The sequence below is a fragment of the Eptatretus burgeri genome, chromosome 1, assembly GCF_056783735.1.
Source record: "Eptatretus burgeri isolate ZD-2024b chromosome 1, Ebu_testis_v1, whole genome shotgun sequence".
In the NCBI taxonomy this organism is placed as follows: Eukaryota; Metazoa; Chordata; class Myxini; order Myxiniformes; family Myxinidae; genus Eptatretus; species Eptatretus burgeri.
In genome coordinates this window covers 151,289,019-151,316,518 of record NC_140961.1, presented here as the reverse complement: position 1 = coordinate 151,316,518, position 27,500 = coordinate 151,289,019, and the positions used below count along the sequence as shown (strand labels likewise).

Sequence of the window (27,500 nt, the reverse complement as noted above, 5' to 3'; positions counted from 1 at the left end):
CATTGGCAAACTTCAGATGGGCCTGGACATGCACTGGCTTGAGCAGAGGGACCTTGCGTGCACTGCAGGATTTTAATCCATGACGGCGTAGTGTGTTACTTATGGTTTTCTTTGATACTGTGGTAACAGCTCTCTTCAGGTCATTGTCCAGGTCATGCCGTGTAGTTCTGGGCTGATCCCTCACCTTTCTCATGATCATTGAGGCTCCACGAGGTGAGATCTTGCATGGAGCCCCAGACCGAGGGAGATTGACTGTTATCTTGAACTTCTTCCATTGTCTAATAATTGCGCCAACAGTTGTTGCCATTCTCACCAAGCTGCTTGCCTATTGTCCTGTAGCTCATCCCAGCCTTGTGCAAGTCTACAATTTTGTCCCTCATGTCCTTAGACAGCTCTCTGGTCTTGCCTATTGTGGAGAGCTTGGAGTCTGATTGATTGAGTGTGGACAGCTGTCTTTTATGCAGATAACGAGTTCAAACAGGTGCAGTTATTGCAGGTAATGAGTGGAGAATGGGAGGGCTTCTTAAAGACAAAACTAACAGGTCTGTGAGAGCCAGAATTCTTTCTGGTTTGTCGGTGATCAAATACTTATTTCATGCAATAAAATGCAAATTAATTATTTAAAAATCATACAATGTGATTTTCAGGATTTTTGTTTCAGATTCCGTCTTTCACAGTTGAAGTGTACCTTTGATAAAAATTACAGACCTCTATGTGCTTTGGAAGTGGGAAAACCTGCAAAATTGGGAGTGTATAAAATACTTGTTCTCCCCACTGTATATCACTGTCGAAGTAAAGAGGCAAGTTAAAAAATTACTCGGCAATCCAAAAGAGAGTATGAGAAGGACATGGCTAAGAATATTAAACATAACAGCAAGGCTTTCTTCAAATATATCAGGGGAAAAGAACAGGTTAGGAGGACCAGTGTGGGCCCTTTGAGGAATAGCACAGGGAGAATGGTTAGTGATGAAAGTGAGATGTCAGGCTTATTAAACAGGTATTTTTCTTCAACTTTTACACATTAACAGTCTGGAGAATTGCCAATAGCTGAGAGTATCTATGGAGGAGGTGAGGAAGGGCTTTTACAGAAGATCCAGGTTGGATTGGAGGAAGTAAAGGAACAGCTAGGTAATCTAAGAGTAGAATTGGCTCCGGGTCCAGATAATATGCAACAGAGAGTATTGAGGGAGGTGGCTGAGCAGGTAAGCGAGACGTTAACGGAAATTTTCAATAGTTCCCTGGAATCAGGACAGGTACCAGAGGATTGGAGAGCAGCAAATGTAACACTATTATTTAAGAAAGGATCCAGAGAAGAAACTATAGACCTGTTAGTTTGACTTCATTTGTGGGGAAGGTGTTGGAGACATTAATTAAGGACAAGATGAGGAACCATTCAAATAAATAAAAACTAATTAAAGGTAGTCAGCATGGGTTTACCAATGGTAGTTCCTGTTTAACAAATCTTTTTGAGTGCTTTGAAGCAGTTTCTGATTGGGTGGATGAGGGAAAGGCAGTGGACAAAGTAAATCTAGACTTTAAGAAGGCATTTGATAAGGTACCACATCGGAGGTTGTTAGCCAATGTGAGGGTTTGTGGAGTGGCTGGTCAGGTAGCTAATTGGATTGCAAACTGGGTGTGTGATAGGAAGCAAAGAGTGGCTGTGAGTGGGAGCATGTCTTGCTGAGAGGATGTAAGTAGCGGGGTATCTCAGGGATCAGCACTCGGTCCATTGCTATTCAATATTTGCATCAACGGTTTGGATAATGGGATAAAGAGCAAGCTTTCCAAATTGCAGATGATACAAAGCTTAGAGGTAAGTTGGATAGCAGAGAGGGTGGTGATCAAATACAGGAAAGTATTGATACTTGTATGGATTGGGCAAAACAGTGGCAGATGGAATTTAACCTGAGCAAGTGTAAGGTGTTGAAAATTGGAATGAATAATTAAAATAGTGATTACAGGAGTGCAATGGGTAATTTTAGAGCGTGTCACACAGGAGAAGGATCTGTGGGTGGTAATAGATACAGTAGGTAAGCAGGCAGCACAGTGCAGGCAGATATAGGAAAAGCAAATCGGGTTTTAGGTTGTATTCGGAGGGGGATCATTGAAAAATCAAAAGAGGTGGTGTTAACATTGTACACGAATATTGTTTACAGTTTTTATCACCACAGTTTTGGAAGGACCTAGATACCATAGAGAGTGTGCAGCGTAGGGCTCCAAGATTGATTCTGGTCCTAGCCAGACTCAGCTATGATGAGCGGCTGAAGGAGACAGGGCATTATTCACTAGAAAGGAGGTGATTACGAGGAGATATGATAGATATGTTTAGCATAATGAAAGGTATAGATAAAATAAGTGCAGATGGATTATTCAACAGAGTATATAGTGACCTAACCATTGGCCATCGCTTGAGAGTCAGGAAGAGAGTTAAGACGGTAGTAATGCAGGGGACATTCACTCAGAGAGTAGTTATTGCATGGAATGGTCTCCCTGAAAAGGTAAGGGCAGCATAAGAAGTAGATAAGTTTAAATTAGAATTAGATAGGTACCTGAAGTTATGGAGATGCAGGGGTATGGGGATGTTGATAAAACATTTAGGTAGTTTGAGTATTGATGGGTGATTACCTTCGCAAACTTTGTTGCGAAGTTTATGTTTTGATCGCTGTGTATTTATTTATTTATTTGTGAATATGTGTGTTTGTTTGTTTGTTTGTTTTTTATTCGCATAACTCCAAAAGAATTGAACTGAATCGCAGCAAACTTGGTGGGATGATTGGTTATTATCTGAGGACCATTTGAATAGATATTAGGAGCGATCGCGTCAAAGTTGACTTCCGGTTCCGGTTTTAGAGCAGCGAGAGGTCTCCTTTGGGGCTCCCTGCTGACGTTCTCAAAGCTAAGTTTCCGGTTGTTATTTGTCCCGTTTTAACTGTTTAATTTTCTCACCTACATGTTACTGTGTGTTGCTAGTTCGGTTTTGTTTCAAAAATCGTGCTATTTTGTGAGTATTTTTGTCGACGTTCTTACCTGTGCTTGAGGCCTAGGCCTAGGCTTGAGGCCTACCGGTTCCACTCGGTGTTCGATCGTTTTTTTTTTTTTTTTTTTCTCCCCATTACCTTCAATTTCTATCCTCCCCATTACTTTCAATTTTGATCCTCCCCACTTTCCAAACATCCCCCATTCTCCCAAATAATCTCTTTCTTATCTCAAAAAAAAAAAAAACCCAACAACAACAACAACACGCTCACCTTCTCCCGATTCTGCTTCTTCTTCTTCCTCTTAACTTCCCCCTCGTCTTCTTCCTCGATTTTTTTTTTTTTTTACACTTCTATGACCTAATCTGTTGAACTCTCTCATATATTAATATTAACAACAACAAAAAAAAAATATATATATATATATATATATATATATATATATATATATATATATATATATATATACCCAACAACAACAACAACACACTCACCTTCTCCCGAATCTGCTTCTTCTTCTTCCTCTTAACTTCCTCCTCGTCTTCTTCCTCGATTTTTTTTTTTTTACACTTCCATGACCTAATCTGTTGAACTCTCTCATACATTATTTTTAACTACAAAAACGATCTTATAATGCTTCATCTTCCTCTCTCACACATGTGGTACTCTTTACTGTTTCACAATGCACTACTCTTCTGCTATTTTAACAGAGTGCTCTCATTTCGACCTTTCCTTCATTCCTTGCCTAAAAAATCCAACTATTACAGCGCTTCTTCTCTCCATGCTCTGAATTCGCCTTCATTGCATCCATCAAGAATTGTGTTAAATCGCATCTCTGACCTAAAACTTTTAAAAACCACAGTTTGCCATGGATGCTCGCTTTCCAACAAACATTCTTTTTTTCCAACTTCATTGCCAACTCACCCCCTCCCCCCTCACTCTCACTCTCAAAGCAACCATCCCACTCTTCTCCCTCCAAGCCTCCCTCTCACCTCTCTCAAAAAATTCCCCCCTCACCTTTCTCCCACCTTTCATCCCCCTCACTCTTCCTTCTCCAAGTTGCCCCCCCCTCTCATCCACCAACCTGCCTCCCTCCACTGCCCTCTCACCTCCATCTCTTCACTCCACCTCCTCAAATCCTCAACTGCCTTCTTCCTTGTCTCTTGTCCCCCTCTCCCCCAGCACCACAGAGCCTTTTCTCCTCCTCATTCGGCCCCTCCCCTCGCTGTTCTGCAATACCCCACACTCCTTCAGCAACCCTCCTTACCTGCCCCCCTCGTCCCTTGTCCTACCCTCCCCCTCCCCTCCACCTTCTGCACCCAAAGCCTCCTCCCCTTCCTCTTCATTAAAAGTGTGGACCTCAAATATCCGGGGCCTTCGCTCAAACCTTTCAGATCTTTCCATACAGGTTGCCACTGACAAACCAGACATTATCTGCCTAACAGAAACTTTCCTCTCCCAAGACGTGTCTGACTCCCAAGTATCTCTCCCTGGCTACTCCCTCTTACAGTATGACAGACCTGAGCCTCGTCCTGGTGGAGGTGTTGCTCTCTTCATCAAAGACTCTATTCCTCACTCTCCATGCACTGCTCTCACTCCCCCCACACCCCAGGAATACCTCTGGCTTCGGCTTCCCCTCCACTCCCACCTCATGTTTATATGTGTACTGTACCGTCCACCGAACAGTGATGACTCCATCTACACCTCACTATCCGAAAACATGGACCATCTTCTATCTTCTCATCCAAACTCTCTCTTCCTCTTATGTGGTGACTTCAATTGTCATCACGCCAGTTGGCTAGGTGTGGGTACCTCTCTCACCTGCCATGGCACCTCAGCAAAAGCTTTCTGCGACTCATTGGGACTGACTCAATCGGTCAACTTCCCGACCCGGATCTCAACCAATGGTACTCCATCTCTTCTGGATCTGATTTTGACAAATTTCCCTGACAACATCTGCTGCTCTTCCTTCGCTCCAATTGGTTCTTCTGACCACGTCCTTGTCAAAGTGGACATCTCTCTGGCTGTTATCAGAGAACCACCTCACCGCCGTCGAGTCTGGCATTTCACTCAAGCCGACTGGCAGGGTCTCCGAGCAGCCATCAAACTTACAGACTGGTCTCCTATCACTACTTTCTCAAACATCAACTCATCCTGGGAATTCTTTCAAAGAAACTTGCTCTCCCTCATGCACAGATTTATCCCCTCTCGTGTTCAGTTGTCTTACCCTTCCTCCCGCCCTTGGTTTACTGAAGCTTGTGGCGAGGCAGTTGTCCTGAAACAACTTGCCTTTGCCTCATGGAAAGCAAACCCAACTGAGGGCAATCTCAGTTCTTTCCACAAAGCTCGGAACAAGTGTGTATCTACCCTCAGGAGAGCCAGAAAACAACGTCTTTCTCATCTCAAGTCTGAACTCTCAAACCTCTCTCCCTCCTCAAAATCCTGGTGGCGTTTAATCAAATCTGTTTCTGGTGTATGTTCCCCCTCCATCCCCTCCCTTACCTCAAATGGCCGCACTGCTGATTCCAAACATGATAAAGCTGAATGTCTAAACTCGGTGTTTGCAGCTAAATCTTGTGTCCTAAACCCATCTCTATCTCTACCCACTTTACCCAGTCGCACCCAACTGTCCCTGGACCCTGTATCCTTTTCTCCTGACAAGGTGGAGAGCTTGCTTTCAAACCTCGAGTCAGATTCTGCAACCGGTCCAGACGGCATCAGCCCACGTGTCCTCAAAGCCTGCTCTTCTGCTCTTGCTCACCCTCTCTCTGTTCTATTCACCCTCTCATTTGCCCAAGGTCATCTGCCATCTGCTTGGAAATCTGCTAACATCACTGCCCTGCATAAAAAAGGTGCAAAAACAGATCCCTATAACTACAGACCAATCAGCCTTCTCCCAATCATCAGCAAGGTGATGGAATCCATCATCGCCTCAGATATGAAATCCTTCCTCTTCTCCAATGGCTTGATTTCCAATCATCAATTTGGTTTCAGACCAGGTCACTCTACCCTGGATATGCTGCTTCTGCTCTCCCATCAATGGATGGAGGTCCTCAATGCCAGACAGGAAATCCGAGCCGTATCCCTGGACATATCACGTGCTTTTGACACAGTCTGGCACCCTGCCCTACTCACCAAACTCTCTTCCCATGGTATTCAAGGCCATCTCCACTCATGGCTCGCAGACTTCCTCTCCTGTCGCAGTCAACGTGTGGCCCTAAATGGAGTTCTTTCATCCCCTCTTCCTGTGCAGGCTGGAGTTCCTCAAGGTAGCGTTCTGGGCCCTGTTCTTTTTCTGGTTTTCATCAATGATCTCTCGGACTCTCTGGAAAATCCTCTATTTCTCTTTGCCGACGACTCCACCCTCTGCCGTACCATCTGTCATCCCTCAGACCGGCAAGCAGCAGCTTCTTCACTCACTGCAGATCTGGATAACATCACAAACTGGTCCAACACGTGGAACATGTCTTTCAATCCAGCCAAATCTCACACTCTCACTATGTCTCTTCGAAAGGACCGTTTACAAAACCCCCCCATCCACTTTCTCAACAATCCTCTGGAAGAAGTCTTTTCTTTCAAGCTTCTAGGTCTCACTATCTGCCATGACCTTTCCTGGGAAAGTCACATTTCCAACCTCGCCTCAAAAGCCAGTCACCAACTGGGAATCCTCCGTCATGCTAAGTCCTTCCTCTGCCCTCTTGAGCTCCTGACCACTTACAAAGCTTTTGTCCATAGCCTGATGGAGTACTGCTATCCCCTCTGGGCTGGTGCTCCTGCCTCCCACCTTTCTCGGCTTCACGCTGTCGAAACCAGGGAATTTAAGATCATCGGCATCTCCCGCAATGAAGCTGAGTCTTTGGGCCTCTCACTCAATCACCGCAGGTTGGTCGGTGGTCTTTCTGTCTTCTATCGACTCCTCTCCAGCCTTGCCCCCCCTGCTCTCTCTGCGATTCGTCCCCACTACATTTCCACAGGGCGCTCAAGGTCCGCCAACAACCCCCTTCTGGTAAAACTACCAAAATCACGAATCACTGCTCATCTTCACTCTTTCATTCCTCTTTTTTCCCGCCTTTGGAATAAACTTCCTCACTCTATTCTTTGTTCACCAAAACAGCTGTTCACCACCACCTCTTATCTTCCCCCATCCAAATCCTCGATCTTTTCTACCCCCGATAATCCACCCAAGCCCACTTCCTTCATTTCTCCTGCTTTCCTTCCTGAAAGTCCCTGAAATGTCCATCTTCTCTTCGCCATGTTCCCTGTCCCATCCCCATCCCTCTCCCTTCCACAGTTCACCTAATGTGTCTGTTCCCCACTGTTTTGTCCCTTCCACTCGCGCCCCTCTTGTCTCATGCCTCCTTGCTGTGAGTTGTGTGTTCGCTCTCATATGAGCCTCGACCAAGGTATACAAAAAAAAAAAAAAAAAAAGTTCAAGGTCAAGGTCATGAAAAGGTCAAAATCGTCTTTTTACCATAGCGCGGTCAATTTGTATCCAATTTGCATGCAACTAATGCCAAAATGTTCAGAATTCAATGCCCCATCTTGTGATATGTGACATGACACAATGACGTAATAACCCTTATTTGCGGTTGGTAGTCAAAAGTCAGGGGGGGTCACGCCATTGCAAAATGTGCGGTTTTAGTCATAACACGGTCAATTCTTATCTGATTTGCATGAAACCAACACCAAAATGTTGACTGTTCTGTTCCCCACACTCTACTACCAATTAGAAAATTAAGAGTACAAAGGTCAAGGGCGAGGTCATGAAAAGGTCAAAATCGTCATTTTGCCATAGTGCGGTCGATTTTTGTCCAATTTGCATGCAACCAATGCCAAAATGTTATGAATTCAATGCCCAATCTTGTGATATACGATGTAACACAATGACGTCATAACCTTTGTAAGCTAGTTGGGTCAAAGGTCAGGGGGTCAACGACCTTTATTATCATAACGCGGACAATTCTTATACAATTTGCATGTAAGTAGATTCAAAATTTTTACAATTCAATTCCCTATCCTCTGATGTGTAGTATTTGATTTCTTATAATGTAAACAGTTGTCATCAGATTGACTTGACACCGACACCCAAAAAGGTCAGGGAGTTCATACAGAAATTGTACAATGTACGTGAATCAGTGTCAAACAGCAGGAAATTTAATGTTTTTAAGCCATCATAACACACATGAGATGGCAGATGTGGTATGGGATTAAATACCCTCACAATCAACGGTTTCTGGGGGGGGGGGCAAAATGTAGCGTTGGCAAAGGTATGCGCTCTACTGAATGCCCGTTCTAGTTGTTTATGGAGTGTTGTTTGTGGGGGTCTTGTTAAGGGGGGTTGTGTGGTTGATGTCTGTTTTTAACCAAGCCCATTCCCCCTTCCCGAGGGGAAGAAAAGGAAAAAAAAGGGGAAAATTACAAAAAAAACTGCCCAAAAAAAAAATCTTAAATTTTTTTTTTTTGTATTTTCTTCCTGGGATCTTGTATAGATGGGTTGGTGTGGTGTTCGCGCAAGCAAGATGGGCTGAATGGCCTCCACGTGTGTTGGATTTCCTTGTTCCTTGTTCTTGCTATGTCCTGGTCCATTCTATGTTATCGTTATCACTCCTCCCCAAGCCTAGGGTTTCTGTGGGAGTCGTGAAATAATGAAGAAAAAGAACCCTCAAAATTGGTCTTTGCATAAATTTAATTGCAGTAAGTTACATATTTGTGCCATGGCATGACAATGAGGATATGTTCTCAATGTGTGTAAAATACTCAAATGGCTCAGCATCTCAAATAGCCTCTGACACGAGCTTAGCTCCAGCCTTCACGTGTTGGGGTTGTTTTAGTACACCAGCCAAACATGGAAAAGACCTCGAGAAAACGATTTCTAGTGCATTTTTTGTTAATAGCAGGCATCCATACTAGATCAATCAGTCACAGGGTGGGGAAGAAAATGTAGGTGGATGCCACCCTCGATTTTGACCTTAAAGGTCATTTTCAAGGTCAAAAGGTCAAATAGGTCAAATTTTGTGTTTTTTTACATTGTGCATGAATTTACCAACTTTGCCTCCTCTATCCATAAAAACTATTTATATTATCACTGCCACTCCATTTATTTTCTAGGTTTTGTGACCAGAAAAGAAAGCTTTCAGTTCTATTGACCTCAGCGACAGGATTTCCTTGTGGGTTTGATCCAGTCCTGTCAAAACGACTAGTCTGACTCATCAAAACACTTTAATCTTCACCAGTAGCCATTTGGTTGCTCTCAAACAGGGGCACCTCATCATTTGTATCACTACAGGATATCTCTTAGGTTTCTGATCTTCATTCTTCTCTTGGCATGGATGGAAGTGTTTTGCCATTGCCTTCTTCTGGGCAGTTTCTCCACTAGATGGGTGATCCTCGACATTTTTCGAAAATAAGAGATTCCTCTACCCATCATCAAGGCCATGCAGCCATTACTGGCATCATATTCCAGCTGCCTGCATGGCCACCCACCACCTGCTTCCATGGCTTCACCTAACCCTGATCTGCAGACTAAAAGCAAGGCTACACCTTGCTCAGAGGTTGCCCATGAGTTAATACATCTAAAGATCACATCCTTCAAGAAGGAGTGTTTTGATTACCCCGATAAACTCTGAGCCTTTGGTTTAAAAAGATGAACAACAATGTGGCAGCAGATTTGTATTCAGAGTTTCCTTTTTGTAGATGTGCAGTCCACCGAAGCTGAGTCTGAGTACACCAGCCAACATGTATTTTTTAACTTTGGGGTGCATTTTTTGTTAATAGCAGGCATCCATGCGAGATCAATCAGTCATATGGTGGGGAAGAAAATGTGGGTGGATGCCATCCTCGATTTTTATATTAAAGGTCATTTTCAAGGTCAGATGTCAAATAAGGTCAAATTTTGTGTTTTTTACATTGTGCTTGAATTGACCAACTTTGCCTCCTCTATCCATATAAACTATTTATATTATCAAAAACATGCATTTAGCCTGTTTAATTAACAAGTGAATTTTAAGTTTTACACATATGTGTATGGCATTCTGAAACACAAAATGTGATTTTCTCAAAATGTGTTTATTTTGCATGTTAAAGTAATTTGCACACCGAATCTTTTTGGTTTAAACTATCACACACATTCAGTATTCGAATTTGTCACTGTAAAATCCAAAACAAACTTTTTTGCAATGGCCACTCGCTTTATCTTTAATTAAATACTGTATAGCCCCCTCTTGTGGCAGTCAGATTTGTTCCAGTACACCAGCCAACATCTGATTTTATGGTGAATTGCTTTTTTATAACAGGCATCCATGCTAGATCAATTATAGTCATCGTGTGGGGAAGAATTTCATGTTGTTGGATGCAACCACTGATTTTGACCTGAAAGGTCATTTTATCCTGGACTTTTCCCCGTTGAAAGCTCATTTAATGTTTATATTTGCAAAAAGATAGTTATACTATTGCTGAAGTACACAATCTCTGCAACATGCAACATTGTGTATTATATGCCTTAATGTATGGCCCTACATTTATGATGCGAAACAGCAAACTTTTTTGATCTGAAAAAGGGCTATACGGTTTCGACATTTATCCATCATTACAATGTGTTTAAAATATTAATTAAATTAATGTGATGTTGCTGAGTGTGACCAGCTGGATAACACAACGGAAAGGGAACATACAGTATTGTGTGTGTCACATAAGCCTACATGTGCATGAATGTGTATCGGCATGAGGCTCTTGGTATGAAACTACTGGCCAGTTCGATTACATCAGTCAATCGCATCGCATCGCATCCGCAGGCAAAAGTGCACCTGAAGTTCTCTCTGAAGCAAGTACATCGAGCTGTTCTGCATTTTGATATGCATCCACAGGCTACCAGCTCCAGGCAGGCTTTTGGGATTGGGGGCAGCCTTGTCCACACGGCTTTAAGGAAACCGGACTCCTTCCTCCAAGCTGAGGTGTCTGTAGGCGATGAGACATCTACGTGTTCCTGGTCTGCTTGCAACCAAATGTTTGCCTGATAATTGGCGCATGAAGCGTGAAGTTCCAGTGCATCCCTTGTCGGTGGTAACATCTCTCGTCCCTTCTTAGCCTTTCCAAAGAGCTGGAGCCTGGCATGGTTGACAGTTCGTTGGTCAGGTGTCCCATACAGGTGAAACACAAATTGTTCAATAGGTGCAAGGTCTCCATCACGACCGATCCCCTTGACAAGAAGTGGTTGGCTTTCAAATGCTTTCCAGCATGACTTCGTTGCATGGCCACTGAAATAAGATGTTGTGTCACAGCCTGTTAGTGCATGGAAGCTGAGTAGGTTTTCCCTCACAGGTTGTGTAAGTCTCTCAGATACAGCATGTAGTGGGTAACATTTCCGATTCTTTGCTGTTCCAGACACCATCCACACTTCGGATATTCTGTTGATACAAAGTGTATCAGAAGTAGCATGACATCTGTGTCTCTGCAGATTACGAGCACTCTTTGGTATCCTTCATTAACTGCCTCACACGAATGGAGAATCTGCCTGGTATCAGCCTCTTCATGGTTTCCGTGAAGCCTGGGGTCATCTGTCCTTGTTGACCATGCATCAGTAACATCTGTAAATTCGCCTCCGGTTACCAGCTCAAATCGCCCGGGCAGATCTTTACCTTTCTTTATGATTTCCTCAGCTAAGAAATTTGCAAGATCAGCTTTGTTCTCATCCAAGGCAATGAACTGGACCCAAACCTGTGGGAGTGGGTCTTTGGGCCCATCGATGAGCTTGCGGATTGTTATCTTTTTCCCAGTCACTTTGAGCGAGTCACTGCCTTGATGGAGCCTTCCCCGATGTAGCGATCAAATACTACATCAACTCTTGTTGTGTGCTGTCCAAAGTGATGTGTTACAGTTTTTACAAACATCAGCATATTCACCAAATGTCTGACACCCAACATGCTTTCCTCGAGCTTGGATGAGGGCGTGACCATCTATAATCACACATGTCTTCTTGTCAGCTTCTGGAACTTCAGAAGGTACTTGTAGTCCTGCCTCAATATGTTAATCAGCTCCGACTTTGAAGCAGAGTTCATCTTCCCTCCAACCTTGGCCAGAGACAGTGAGATTGGAGAGAGTTCATGCTTGAGAATGGTCGCCATTTCCAGTGGTGGCCCGGCGGTGACAGCATTGAGCAATCGCTGCAGTAGCTTTCTGTCAGCTTTGATTGTTTTCTGTACATTCTGTTTAGTAGTTACATTTGCCTTGTACAAATCAGCAAAGGTTTTTTAGTGGTGCTTCCTGAGTGTGTCATGAAACCCGACAGTTCCCTCAATCAGGCATTGCTTTACATTAGTGATAATATGCTTCTTTCCTCGATCTTCAGCTGTGAGTAGATCTCTCACCACGTCACTTGATGCAGTATCTTTGGTTGCCAGTGATACCAATGGCATGTCTTTTCTGTCCATGTCACAGTCTCCACTAACTTCTGCCAAGGTAGTTTATACTTGGAATACGTCAAATCTTGTCAGTTGTGAGGCAAGCTTCATCACATCATCAATATCACACCTTGTACGTGCTGCACGACTATCAGAACGGGTGAAAGTGGTTTCCTCCAAATCGTCTTCAAGGTTGTAGAGAGATCTGATGTTCTGTGTGATGCGTGATCATTCTGACCATGTGATACAAAACTTGTCCCTGGCTTGATCATTCCTGGTAATGCCAATAATGCCATTTTGCATCTTGCATGTTCTGTTCATTCACTCAGTCGCCTGGTCAGCAGGAACTTGGTTGAAGCGCCTTTTTGTTCTCTTCACAACAAAATTCCCAGCAATGAACTCTGTATGAACCTCTGGCGCTGTCTTCTCTAGGAGTTTCATGTCTGCGAGATAGACCAGTCCCCATCGGGCATAGTTAGCGTGGTCATAGATGGTGAGCCATGGCAGCCTGGCTGCAAAGGATTCAAGATGAAGAGTCCAGTTGCCATCTCTCTCAGCCCTGATGAAGTCCAGCAAGATCTCCACCATTTCCAGATATTCCGACCAAAGCTTGAAGTTTGGATTGTCAGAGTGCTTCTTATCGAACCCTTTGAGGAGATCTTGCACATTTTTATTCCTCAGAAAATCTGAGAGCTGGCCCACTGCATTGCGAAGTTCTTCTCTTTGGTTGTCATTTCTCGTCTTGAACAGTTTAGCTACATTTTGGACAAGTTGTTTGACTTTTACATCAAGTTCTTGATCATTTTCAGCAAGCCACAATTCAAACATAGGCCATTTAATGTACCAGAGAGCTTCATATGTCAGTTGATGTCCTCTCACAGCACGGTAGTATGCTTTGCCATTCAGCATGGTATCTGTAGTGTTGGTCGCATAAACACCCGCCTCTGTCCACAGGTCATCAAGTCCAGCACGTTCCATGTGTTGGCCAATTGCTTTCAGGAAGTTGAAGCAGATATGCAGTCCTACCATGAGAAAAATGACATCCTCAAATTTTGGATTCGCCCATACGAGTTCCTTGCACCTACTGTACAGCGGCTGGTCAGCTGTGATGATGGTGTTCTTCTGACCCATGTGATTTGAAATAGCCAAAAAGTGTTTGATCACAGTAGTGAGGGTGTCATTGTCATCTGCTGGTGCCTGGAGAATGGGTAGCATCCCCGCAGTTGTTACAGGTGTGTCAACGACACTGACAGCTTCATTGAATGCTCCCCCACGAAGGAACAAGACGATCGTCTTCACTACAATATATGCGTGATGCCAACCATGCCAAATCTTTGGCTCGTGCCTTCTGCCTTTCATCGCCATTGCCACTGAACCATTCGACCTCAATTGTCTTGTCATCACTGAATGAATGCGATGGTCTCTGGCCTGAAGGTAAGGTAGCGTGATCAAGCCTTTGAAACTCCTCTAATGCATCAGGCTTAATAGCTCTTGATCACAGAAAGCATTTGCTGTCTGGATTTATATTTTGCTGTGGAACTGGTCCTCTCTGCCATACCATCATCTGTGTGCAGTGAAAGGTGTTCTTTCCATCCAGGGTTGCTTCCAGTACGTCTATGTTGTCACGAGAGCAGTGGATCAGCCTCTCTCTGACGATATTGTCTGGGACGTAAACATTGCCATTCCGTGCAAACCTCTCAAGTATGTTATTAGCTATCGTTGTGTCGATTCTTCGAACAGTGTCGATACCAATTGTATGGTTGGCGCCATGAAACAGTTCAAGGAGCGCCTCGGAACGGGTAGCTTGGTGGAGAGCAAGACCTAAACCAACATGCTTTGGCGTCAACTTCCGTCTGTTGGAAACTGCAAACACAATATCCTGAGCAATGCTGCACGCCATCTCCTTGATGCTGGTGTCTTCCTCAGTGTCCTCATGCACCACATCTATGCCTCCAAAGAGCAGGCGCAGGAACAAATACAGGCTGTTTGGGATCACTTCATCGACATGTTCTTGATCAAGCTCTTGCTATGTGCTTGAGTGTTCTGGTGTGTCAAGTAGATCCTGTCTGACTCTGAGGGCCACATGAACCATCTCTTGGAAAATGTTGCCTTGTGCAATATCAATCAGGTCTCCATCCTCATCTTCCGTTGACTCCGTATCTGATGACGAAACAAAACATTGTTGGCGGGACTTTATCAGTGTTTTGGATATAATAAAGTCTGACTTTTCACCGGGGATACCTGAGAATTGTTCCTGTCCCAAGAGTTCGTACATAACTAGCCTTTGGTCCAACCAACAGTTGAACCCTTTCGTAGAATGTTGTGCATCTAGACTGGTACCTCATTGGCACACAACTACCCATTTCACTAGACATGCACTTGTATCTGTCCCATATATCACCCATGCTGTACACATCACCACGAGACAGTCCCTTCCCAAGTCTCTGCAAAGCTTCATCATGCACTCATCCACCTCTGTCTCCTGTGGATCCACTGATGATTTGAATCTCTCATCAGATCGTCTTTCAAAAGCTATCAAGCAAGACAGATGGTAACAACCTTCAGCTGCGATTAAGTCACTGATTCCTGACAGTCTAATACACATTTCTGGGTCAGTTTTGGCACGCTCGATCACGTCTGTAGACTTTTTTAATGTCTGCATTTTATGAGTATTTTTTTTACCCTGTGCTTGACGAAACATGCAGACAGTCAATTGCTGTCTTAGAACTGCGTGTTGTGGGTGCTGAAGGGGCGTTTGAACATGAATCAGATTTAGCACTTGTCGATGTCTCTGCTGATGCCTGGCGTTTGTTTCTTAATCTGCATAGCTTGCTTTCCGAACTGAATGTGGAATAGCAGGTTTTATGCCATCTAATTTCCTGTGCGCTAAAGTCTTCCTCTGAAAGGTTCTCAAGTCTGTCTAACACATCTATGTAGTTGGTATCACCAAATTTCCTTCGCAGCTGACCGACAGTCCATGTCCTGACCTTTCCCTTTGATGATGCTATCCGGAGGTTGCCTGCACTACTGTGACAGAAGAAACATCTTGTTTTATCAATGACTGTTTGTTGTCTCTTGCGCTTGATAGTATACACAGGTTCCATGGCTGTTTCATACCAATTGTGGTTGTGTATGTCACATATTCAGAATTCCTGTAAATGAAAAGGTTAAACCCTTTGCTGAATTTACATCAAAAATTATCTTGAGTGCTTTGATGATTATTCTTTATGTACTCACTTGCATTACACCAATTTTACAAATTAGCATGCTTCTCTTGAAGCTCAATCAGCCATAAGAACGTTTCTTTGTACATCGTAGTGCATCAACGGTACGGGGCAATACATGTGTAATTTGACCCAAATGTGGTATGATGGTCCGTTTTACGGCATTCCGTGATTCCAAACACGATTTCAGTATGTCCTCTGAATAGTTGTTTACCGATTAACAATATGGTTTAACTCAAATCTAAATGTGGAATTGCCAGGCTCAAACTTAGACCAAATAAAGACTCCCCGTACACAGTGTATACCAGCCATCAAATAAGACATGTAAATGCCCCGGTCCCGTTTCCTTAATCACACAAGCATTTAAAGGCCATTTTCCCCGCTAAAGCAGGGGTTAGCCTTGCGGGCCCCATGGCAATCTTCTCCACTTTACCCTGTTTTCTGCATCTCCCCTTCTTAATCCCCTTGCCTACATTTCCTCTTCCACCACATTTATCCAAGTTTTTCTCGGTCTTCCCTGTCCTCTACTTCCGACTACACTCAATTCCAACACTCCTCTCACCCAGTCACTTTCATCCTTCCTCAACACATGACACAACCATCTCAACCTGTTTCTCTTCACAACCTCCATCACAGACTCTATTCCCATCATCTTCCGCAAGTCATCATTTGTCTTCCTCTCTCTCAATGATACTCCACACATCCACCAAACCATTCGCATTTCCACCCTTTCCAGCCTTTGTTGCTGCTCCATGTTCAGTACCCATATCTCACTCCCATAAATAATTGTACTCCTCACACGTGTAGCATACACCTTTTCCTTCAGCTTCAACGACACACCCCTCTTCGTCAGCACGCCACTCAGTTCCCGAAACTTCTTCCATGCACATCTCACTCTAGCAACCGTCGAAGAGTCTGATCCACCTTCTCCATTCAGCATGTTTCTGAGATAGCAAAATGTTTTCACCCATTCCAGCTTCACACCATCTCCAAGATCCAACTCAACAATTCCTTCATCTGCTGCTCCCTCGATGCACACCTTACACTTGAATGTAGCTGCCACACTGGTTAATGACCCTCTCACCCCACTACATTTTCGATGAACCCATTCAGCACACATTGTACACTGAATGGAGTTCACTCCGACACCCTTCCTGCACACAGCACACGGCCACTTCCCAGTCCTTTCCACCTCACCACATGCTTTACCACTTGCCATCACCTTCGTCTTTCCGATATTCACCTTCAAACCTTTTGCCTCCTTACATTCCTTCCACTTGTTCATCTTCTCCTTCAGTCCATCCATACTCTCTGCAATCAACACCAGGTCATCTGCATTCAGCAGCTCCCACGGTAAACCCTCCTTTACCCTCCGAGCCAGCACCTCCATCACAACTACTAATAGAAGTGGACTTAGTACCGACCCCTGGTGCACTCCTACCCTCACCTCAAACTCACCACTGTTCCCATCCTTCGTCCTTACAACTGTGCGTGCTCTCTCGTACATGGCCATCACTACTCTGATCAACCATTCCTCCACTCCTAACTTCCTCAATGCCCATGTCATAACTTCACGTGGGACCCTATCAAATGCTTTCTCCAGATCAACAAACCCAAAAAAACAACTTCTTCCTCTTCTCCATGTACTTCTCCTGCAACTGCCTTACAATAAAAATTGCATCTGTCGTTCCTCTTCCTGGCATAAATCCAAGCTGCATTTCGTCAATCTTTACCTTCTTCCTTATCCTCTTCCAACACCCTTTCCAATACCATCATTCCATGCTCCAATAACTTTATTGCTCTATAGGAGCCACAGTCCAGAGGGTCACCTTTCCCCTTGTACAGAGGGACGAGGATACTCAGTTCCCAATCCACTGGAATGCGGCCTTCTTTCACCACCAGATTACAGATCTCTGTCATTCTCTTCACACCCCAACTTCCCGCTGCCTTCAACATATCTCCCACAACTCCCGTCGGCCCTCCTGCTTTTCTACTCTTCATTGCTCTTATAGCTTCCTCAACTACCTTCTCAGTTATCTTCTCTGCTGGTCCTAAAACTGGGTTACTCTCGATGTTTCTATCCCATTCATTTTCTACATTCAACAGCCTTTCCATATATCTCTTCCATCTTCCTTTAATTCCATCTGAGTCCACAACGATTTGTCCCACTTCATCCTTCAAGCAACTCACCCCCGTCACATCAAATCTCTCTCTCTCTCGCTATCTGCTTTGCAATCCTGAATACCGCTCTCTTACCCTCCTCCGAATCCAAGCGTTCTCCAAACATTTTCCTGTGCCTTTGCAACCTCTTTCTTTGCAGCCTTCTTGGCTTCCTTATAACTTTCATGTGCAGCCTCTTCTTCCACCATATCCTTTGCCTTTTGCCATTCCTTGAACTTCTCTTCAATCGTCTTTCCAACTTCATCATCCCACCACCATGTTTCCGAGTGCCTCGGTGGTCCTTTTGTCCATCCACATACCTCACCAACGGCTCCCAATAGACTATCTGTCATTGACATCCAACTACTTTCAAGCTCAACCACATCATCTTCAACCATACTCAGCCTCTCTCTTAATGCTTCCTTCACTGTCGCCTCTTTCAACCTCCACACCTTCATCCTCGGTTGGTACTTCACCCGCCGAATTCTCCGTGCACCTTTCACCCTTATATCGCAGACAACCAGGTGGTGCTGCGAAACAGTCTCCTCCCCTGGGATCACCTTTGTGTCCCGGAGGTTTCCCCTATCTCGCTGATGAACCATCAGGTAGTCAATGGTTGTCGTCAACCCACCTGACGTGTATGTAATAAGCTTATTATTCGCTTTCTGAAATTGAGTATTACAGATCAACAAATCAGCTCCATCAGCAAACTCCAAGATCCTTTCACCTTCTCCATTTCTCACACCATATCCATAACCCCCATGGACTCCCTCAAAACCATCTGGACTCCTTCCCACATGTCCATTCAAGTCTCCTCCAACCACAACAACTTCCTCATCTTTCACATTTTCCATCAACTTCTCCATCGCACACCAGAACATGTTCTTCTCTTCATCGCTTCGACCGACCTGTGGGGCATATCCCGAGATGACGTTCACCAAGAGATTTCCGATCACGATTCTCACCATCATCAACCTTTCACTCACTCTAGTCACACTCACTACACTGTCTACAAAATCCTCAGAAAACATGACACCAACACCATGCATGCCTTCTGGGCACCCTTGCCACATAAACTTGTACTTCTGCCCCTGCCTTCCCTTCACCATTCTCACACCACTTCCCTTCCACCGTGTCTCCTGCACACAACATATGTCCACTCTTCTTCTGACCAATGTTTCAACCACTTCTCCAAATCTCTCTGTCATTGTCCCTACATTCCATGTACCAAACCTCAGAAACCGATCTCCACGTGGGGCATCAGACGATTGGTCATCATAAATGGAAAAATTTCCTCCCTTGCTTCGATCGGGTTCCCCACCTTGAGTTTTAACGAGAGGGGGTGAGGACCCCCACGGGGTACTTTGGGCTGTACCCTGCCCATCAGTTGTACTCATCATGGTTTCCTTTTGAGGCGATGTTTTTATGGCCGGATGCCCTTCCTGACGCCAACCCTTTTAGTCGCCTTTTACGACACGCAGGGATACGGTGTACCTATTCTGACCGGGGTACACACCGGGTCGTTTCCTTAATGGGCACAGATAATTGTTGTATATATCTCTCTAACCAACACATGTCTATTTTTCATCAAAGTTACTCACTTTTGATGTGCAGTTTGCGTCAATTATGTACACTGCCTGATAAAGCATGGTCACAACACCAAACCGCCATGTTGGAATTTCTTTGAACAAATCTGCCACAAGAGGGGGCTATAAAGTGTTTAAGAACAAATAAAACAAGTGGCCATTGCAAACAAAATAATTGTTTGGCATTTTACAGTGACAAAGTAGTTTATTGAACGTGTATGATAGTTTAAACCAAAAGATTCGGTGTGCAAATTACTTTAACATGCAGAATAAACACATTTAGAGAAAATCACATTTTGGTGTTTCACGATGCATTACACATATGGGTAAAAAATAAAACTCACTTGTTGATTAAACACCCTAAATACATGTTTTTGTTATTAACAATAGTTTATATGGATAGTGCGAACAAAATTGATGTCAATTAATGCACAATGTAAAAAACACAAAATTTGACCTTATTTGACATCTGACCTTGAAAATGACCTTTAATATAAAAATCGAGGATGGCATCCACCCACATTTTCTTCCCCACCATATGACTGATTGATCTCGCATGGATGCCTGCTATTAACAAAAAATGCACCCCAAAGTTAAAAAATACATGTTGGCTGGTGTACTTGGACTCATTAGCTTCAGTGGGCTGCACATCTACAAAAAGGAAACTCTGAATACAAATCTGCTGCTACATTGTTGTTCATGTTTTTAAACCAAAGGCTCAGAGTTCATCGGGGTAATCACAACACTCCTTCTTGAAGGATGTGATCTTTAGATGTATTAACTCATGGGCAACCTCTGAGAAAGGTGTAGCCTTGCTTTTAGTCTGCAGATCAGGGTTAGGTGAAGCCATGGAAGCAGGTGGTGGGTGGCCCTGCAGGCAGCTGGAATATGATGCCAGTAATGGCTGCATGGCCTTGATGATGGGTAGAGGAATCTCTTATTTTCGAAAAATGTCGAGGATCACCCATCTAGTGGAGAAACTGCCCAGAAGAAGGCAATGGCAAAACACTTCCATCCATGTCGAGAGAAGAATGAAGATCAGAAACCTAAGAGATATCCTGAAGTGATACAAATGATGAGGTGCCCCTGTTTGAGAGCAACAAAATGGCTACTGGTGAAGATTAAAGTGTTTTGATGAGTCAGACTAGTCGTTTTGACAGGACTGGATCAAACCCACAAGGAAATCCTGTTGCTGAGGTCAATAGAACTGAAAGCTTTCTTTTCTGGTCACAAAACCTAGAAAATAAATGAAGTGGTAGTGATGTACAAAAAGAGGAATTCAGGGTCAGTAATGGTAGTTCAAAGTCGAACTACCCAGTCAATGATAGGTTACTATCAATGAGGTTGAAAGGACATCAGTAAACACCACCATCATTCATATGTATCTTCAAATTCAGGAGAAGATTGAGAAAATCTGGAGGTGTTTTATAGAAAGTTGCAGGAAGTGGGAGAACAGGTTCCAAAAGGCAAGGTATTCATTATTCTGGGAGATGTGAATGCAAATATTGTTGAAGCAGAAGCACCGCAGATTGCAGGAAAGCAAGAACTTAATTAAGGTGAACTAAAGTTGATTAACGTGAAGTTGCAGATTAATTAAAGTGAACACAGTTTGTTAGAAACCATTCAGCTATTCGTGGATTCTGGCACAGACAGCTGTGATAATGGAGGCCATCTGACATGACAATATTTATGTATAATAGATATTTTTTATATTGAACTTCCTCAGGCCAATAGATGCTAAGTCTATGGACGTGTCTGTTTTTATTCCTAAGGGATCATTCATTTCTGGTCATGTGCCAACACGTGAGGTCAATTGAGAAGTGTCTATATTTTACCAAGCATTAAGCAATAAATGGCAAATCGCATCACCGATATTCTGTTGTGCTATTTTGTTTATTTACTCATAATCTGGTGTTGTATCTGTTGGGGTGAGTGGGTGTGTTTGCTTGTTGTATTTATGCTTCCATGGCACGAACATGGCTGTGTTTGTGTCATGCTTGGACGTGGTGATGGGTGGGTTATGTGGTTGGTGGATTTTCCATTTTGTGTTGTGCATGTATGGGTGTGGTGTTGGGTATTGATCATTGTTTTTTTTTTCTCCCCTTGTCCAGTTGCTTGTGTGATGTATCAGAGGTGTGCATTGTGTGGGGACGTCCACCTTCTCCCCAGAGAGACCACCCTCTCGTCTCTTGATGCGCAACTCCTCCAATATCAATCTGTGTCATTTTTTGGATGTCATGTCAAGGATAAGGGTCCCATCCCAGTCAAATTTATAGCCAGATTGCAGACAACAGAAATCTATGGCTGATCACTGTTTTTTTAATTCATAAAAGCCTTTTTCAATTCAAGTTATTCCTGGCTACTCCCAGAACTGTTTTTATTTGTGACAACTCGCAGGTCGACAAGAGCTTCACATTGCTGCTGGTGTTGGGGGTAGATTTTTACAATATGCACCCATTGGTCAGACAGCTGCCGGACCACTCCCACATTGTTCGCTTCACTCCACCCACCATGGCACCCAGGCAAAATGATATGGCCACCATCTTGGTTTTCTGATGGGCCGAACACATTTGGCCTGTAGGCCTCTGCTGATTAGGCTGAAAAATCTAATCATATGTCGAATAAAAAACCACAGTAAGGTTGAATCAAACCTGTCCATGCCTTGCTAAATGTCAATGCACCAGTCAATAGTGCGGCACCAGTCAATGGTCATGCGGCTCGGTCCAAGGCCGCCCGCATGGAGAGCGTCTGTGAAGGAGCCTGGGTCGAGTAGAGCGGAGTCCAATTTGGGGATCAGGGCTGCAGACAGGACCCTACGAGAGACCCGTTCAAGGTTGAGTTGAGGTCTTCCCAGCTCTCTCACACACAAAACAAACGACCCCCAAAGAGCGCAACAACTGTACGATCTTCCTCCTTTCTTTCACTACCAGCCGACGAACTGTCTCACTCCAACAATATTCACTCCAACGCTCCCACTCCAACGCTTTTCACTCCAACACTCCCTCAAGACGACTCACTTTCCAGCTCACCCTCTCTGAACGAATGGTGTCATAATTTATAGATCTCCCTCAGCAGGGAGGAGCCTTGGTGAAGCTGACGTCACTGTCCACCCTGAATGGACGGGGCTTCCATGGGTCCGGCCATACCGGGAAACCCGCCCACTCCTCTCGTTTCTGGACTCAGGAAAAGGTACTACACAAAGATTCTTCCTCGGAAAACTAGTCGCCGGTTAGGCGAGTAGGCGAACATGTACTTATTCAGCCCATGCGAGAGTAGCAAGCGAGATGAAGGAGCAAGCAGGCAGAGGGTACCGTGGGTCGTCGTGGATTTTGCCTCGGATAGCGAGTGGAAGGTACTGTGGTTCAAAATAAAAGGAGAGAAATGATTTATAGACAAAACTAAAAACCATCGCAATGCACCCCAGTGTCTTCCCACTAAACACAAGGTAGGGAGCTATCTACACATATACTTAACGGAATAACTGACCGGGACAACTGTATGTTTGTATGCATACGGTTCTTAGAACCGTATCAATATATATATATATATATATATATATATATATATATATATATATATATATATATATATATATATATATATATATATATATATATATATATATATATATATATATTGCTGTGCTGTGTGAGGTCGGATGAAAGTGAGTGCGTAAGAAGAGTTATGTAAATGAATGTATAAGGAAGTAGAGGATGGGCAAGACCGAGAGAAAGACTTGGCTAAAAGTGGTGGAAGAAGAAATGTGGGGAGGTGGTTAACAAGGGGTGATGCAGAAAATAGGGTAAAGTGGAAAAGATTGTCATGGGGCCGCAAGGCTAACTCTCGCTCTCGCAGGGAAAATGACCTTAAAAATGCCTTTTGTTGTGTTGTGAAAAAGTCTTCGATACAAAGTATCACCAAAGATACAAAGAAGAGCACCACACTAATCCTTTTTCCTGCCACAACAAAAATATACAAATGCAAAAAGATAGGTCACATAAGAGAATGAATTACCTGCCAAATTTTAAAGATGCCCACATTTGCACATGATCCATTTTCAAATGGACCATGACTGGGTGTACAAGCTTGCAAATTGTGCAATGAATGTGCCACAGTGTAAACTGCCAAGTACACTTTGTAAGTGAATCGAAGGTGAGAAACATCTGTAAAAACAGTTTCAACGTGTTCTAATTCCTCGAGTCCAGTGCAGGCTTTAACATTTGGCACTTTGGCAATGGTCCAAGAGCAATTGAAATTTTTTGACCAGAATTCTAGAATAAAATCTTCCGTATTATCGGCAAAACTACTGTCATCCTTTCGAGCTGTGTCGACTGATTTGATGGAAGTTTCTGCATTCCGATGATCAATAATCACCTGAGTTTTGCTGCAGTTAATCTTAATCCATCATGCTGAAAATGCTGAATTTATAGCAGTGTCATATTGTGTCTTAAATATAATAATGTAAACGTTACTATTATGGAATGTCGTATCGTTATCAAATATGTTATATATGATCATGTTTTCAAGCTTTCTGCAACACATTTCAATGCTTTTATCAAAGATAAATGCGCAATTATTATTTTATCATGGGGTCCACAAGGCTAACCCCCAAATCTAGCAGGGAAAATGGTCTTAAAAATGCTTTTTGTTGTTGTGTTGTGAAAAAGTCTTAGATACAAAGTATGCACCAGGCTCTTCCTTTTGCCTGCCACAACAAAAATATATAAATGCAAAAAGATAGGTCATATAAGAGAATGAATTACCTGCCAAATTAAAAAAATGCCCACACTTGCACATTTATTTGTAACTTATTTATTAAAGTGTTTCTTCAGCATCAGAGTTGCTTCTCAAAGTGAGTTCCAGCCCATGCGTAAATTTACCTTTCCGGAGATGAATGTTTAATAAAAAATCCAAGAAACCAACAATTTTTCCTGGTGGCAATGCTGTTCCAATTGTTGTTTCAAACACATTCACAAATCTTGGAACCAAAACCTTCGAATCCACCCAGGCCTCACTGGCTATCCAAATTTTTCCTGAAAGATTCCTTTGCAACAATGCTTCTGCCATGGGAATGATATTTACATCCACAGCAAAGAGTAATATTACTTTTGCTTTTGTGTTTGCAATAGTTTTACCTGCAAAATATTTTTTCATTCAATCAAACTAAAGCAACTAAATGAGATATGATATAATATGAAGTGCTTCTCATCGTACTGTCATACATGCACAATATGAGGGAAAGTATTTCAGTGATTTCTGAATTTTTAAACAATTTTATAATCCTTAAGCTGCCGTCACACCTGGACGATTTAGCCAGCGTATGCCGACGTATGAAAAATTTGTCTAAAACGCTGGCACACGTCGAATATGTTAAGGGTAAGTTTTGTATACGTTAAGAGCACGCTGAAGCACGCTGGCATATGTCGTAGTACGCCGAGCTCGTCGACAAATTTTAACATACTCAAAAATTTTCGACACATGCCAGCATAAGACTCACATGTTCCGCATACGCTGGCCATAAGTTGTAGGCACGTTACGCGATCGTTGACACACGTTGACACACATTGCTTGTAAGTTACTCATAAGTCGAAACACGTCAAGATAATGTTTAGGGTACCCGATACTTATTTCTAATCTATGAGTAACGTGCTTTGAACCTAAGAGTAACGTGCCTTGAACCTATGAGTAACGTATCTCCAACGCATATTGACATATGTAGACGTATTTGACACCTTCCTGACGACCACAGAACTTACTGAACATGTTTATAACTTATAGTCCAAGAGCATTAGGGTTTAACCTGGACATTTTTGGTAACAAGCTGATTTTTTCAGGAAAGGTCCAGGAATGTGTGTGAAATAACATACTAAAAGTCCTCATGAATCCTCCTTGAGCGTTTTCCGCAATCCAAGATGGCGTCCAAAATGGCCGCCATTTCATGTTTTTCTCTTAACTTTGCAAGTAGGTTTCCCCAAAACGCACTTTAGATGTCTAAATATATGTTTTGAAGTACAAGGAACTCAATAGAATACATTATAAGAGATGTAGAAGCACACAAGTGCCAATGCCATCACATGATTGCCATCACATGATTCTGCAATTTCTATAACACATCACAATCACAGTACTCTATAGCATGTTTACATATTGATACCTGTGAAGTTAAATTACGGATGAATCAACTCATTGTGGGGTGCCAGAATGTCTGGTAGGAATTGTATTGGGCAGAGAAAATCTCGCAAGGAAACCCGAGAGGAAAATGATGATGATAGTGGCTACTCCACAGAAATTCACTGCCATGTAATATGTGACTTGAAGACTAACTTATTTTGTTATCCCTAGATGTGCACTGCACTTGTACTGTCGCAGCCTGGTAATATATTGTTGCGGTCTTCGCGCCCGCCGGCGTGCGACGGCCACGTAACTCGAATCGCGGCACGTCGCCCACCGGACGGACAATCCAGTCGTGACCCTCTCGGACTAACGCCGGGAACCAGTCACGGGTGGACCTTTCGGTCTCACCGCGATCGAGCCAATCAGCCCCCACGTGGGATAGGGTTGCTCGCCAAATTCGAACTACCTAAGTACCCACGCGGAGGGTAGACCGGGCGATCGCACCTCGCCGCAGGTCGACTTTGGACACGGGCCACTTAAGCGACCCGTTCCGTACTATCAGAATAACCGAGCGGTGTTATCGTCGACCTCGACGGTTCGATTAATTATCGGGCGTATTCAGCCCACTACCAACCCTTTACGTGAAGCAAGATGGGGATTCAATGGAGGAAAAAGACGAAGCGAAGCGGGAAACAGTTCAACAATAAAGCACATTTATTCTCGGCACACGGGAAGCACACAAATACAATTCCACCAAATGCACACAAAAAAAAGAAAACACACTTCCATTTACACAAAAAGCAAACATAAAAGTGAAAACACAGTGCAGAGCTAATACCGACTACCGAGCACACGGCAACACTTATACAATTCTACTTCACAGACGGCGCCGACAACACATACCCAAAACCAAGGAAAAGAAATCCCCCAAGAATGGGGCAGGCCTGAGGCCGAGACCGGGTCGGGCCTACCCGTCTGGTGATGAGACGCGGAGCGGCGATGGCCCCGCAACCCGCGGGCCTCGTGGACGGTGTCTGGTCGGGGGTGGGAACGGGGACCCCTTGGTCGCACTATCTCAGCGCGGGGGGAAACAGGAGGGGGTTGCTGATGCTCGGGGTATAGAGGATCTTTATTATCCCTGGTGTGCGACTCCACCTCGGCCAGGTCGCGCTGCCGGCCTCCCTCGGGCGTGCAGCTCCTGGCACCGACGCGAGCACCCCCTCGTCCGGCTCTCTTCAGCTTCTCCAGCCACTGCAGGCTTCGGGCTCCAGTCTTCCACACTCGTCCCCTCCGTTCCAACTCCTTCTCGTTCTCGACTCCTGCTCGTTCTCCTTTGCGACTCTCTCCTTACTCGTTCTGACTGACGAACACCGTCCTTTTATCCCCCCGTAACTTCGCCTTTGACCCCCTCCCTTTGACCGTTCACCTCGCTCCCCATTGGCCCGAGAAAAAGTGGGCGTGAAGGCTTTTTGATCCACAAATTTGCATATATCGATCGCCCTGGGGGCGGGGCCAATTCGCCCCTCGCTCACCGATTGGACGGCAAAAAGTGGGCGTGTGTCGTTTTTGATCCGTTTTTGAAGCACAAAATCCGTGATTTTGTACACGCTGTTCGACGCGCGTTCTCCATGAGTCCAACACCGGTACCCATGAGTGGCGCGAGATGACGGTGATGCGATGGTGGCGAGTGTGACGGGAAGGTCGTGGCGGTTGTGGTGAAGCGGTGGTTGTGGTTGGTGGTTGATGTTGTGGTTGTGATCATGGCGGTTGGTCCAAAATAAAGATAGTGAAAGAAAAACGGCTATCCTGAAGAGTCGCAGCACGTATAAATGACATGTATTCCCACTAGACAACGGGTTTGGGCCTAACTACACATGTACTTACCGAGATACCTCACCTAAGGGACCTGAATGGTGGTTTGCGAATCTGGTAACCACAACACTACCCCCTTCCCTTTTTACAGACTCGTCCCGAGTCGTCAAATTTTCGTGTGCCATCATGTGTAGTTTTCCCCTAGTACATTTTACCTACGGATCCCTGAGTGCG

General features: G+C 44.0%; 1 long non-coding RNA gene and 1 pseudogene across 1 annotated transcript in view; one reads left to right on the top strand and one right to left on the bottom strand.

Moving 5' to 3' along the window:
• Window positions 1–27,500, top strand: part of LOC147035752 (uncharacterized) — a 207,560-nt gene that overhangs the window by 95,570 nt on the left and 84,490 nt on the right. The gene's annotated exons all lie outside the window — the stretch shown is intronic.
• Window positions 10,669–12,400, bottom strand: LOC147035754 (uncharacterized; annotated as a pseudogene).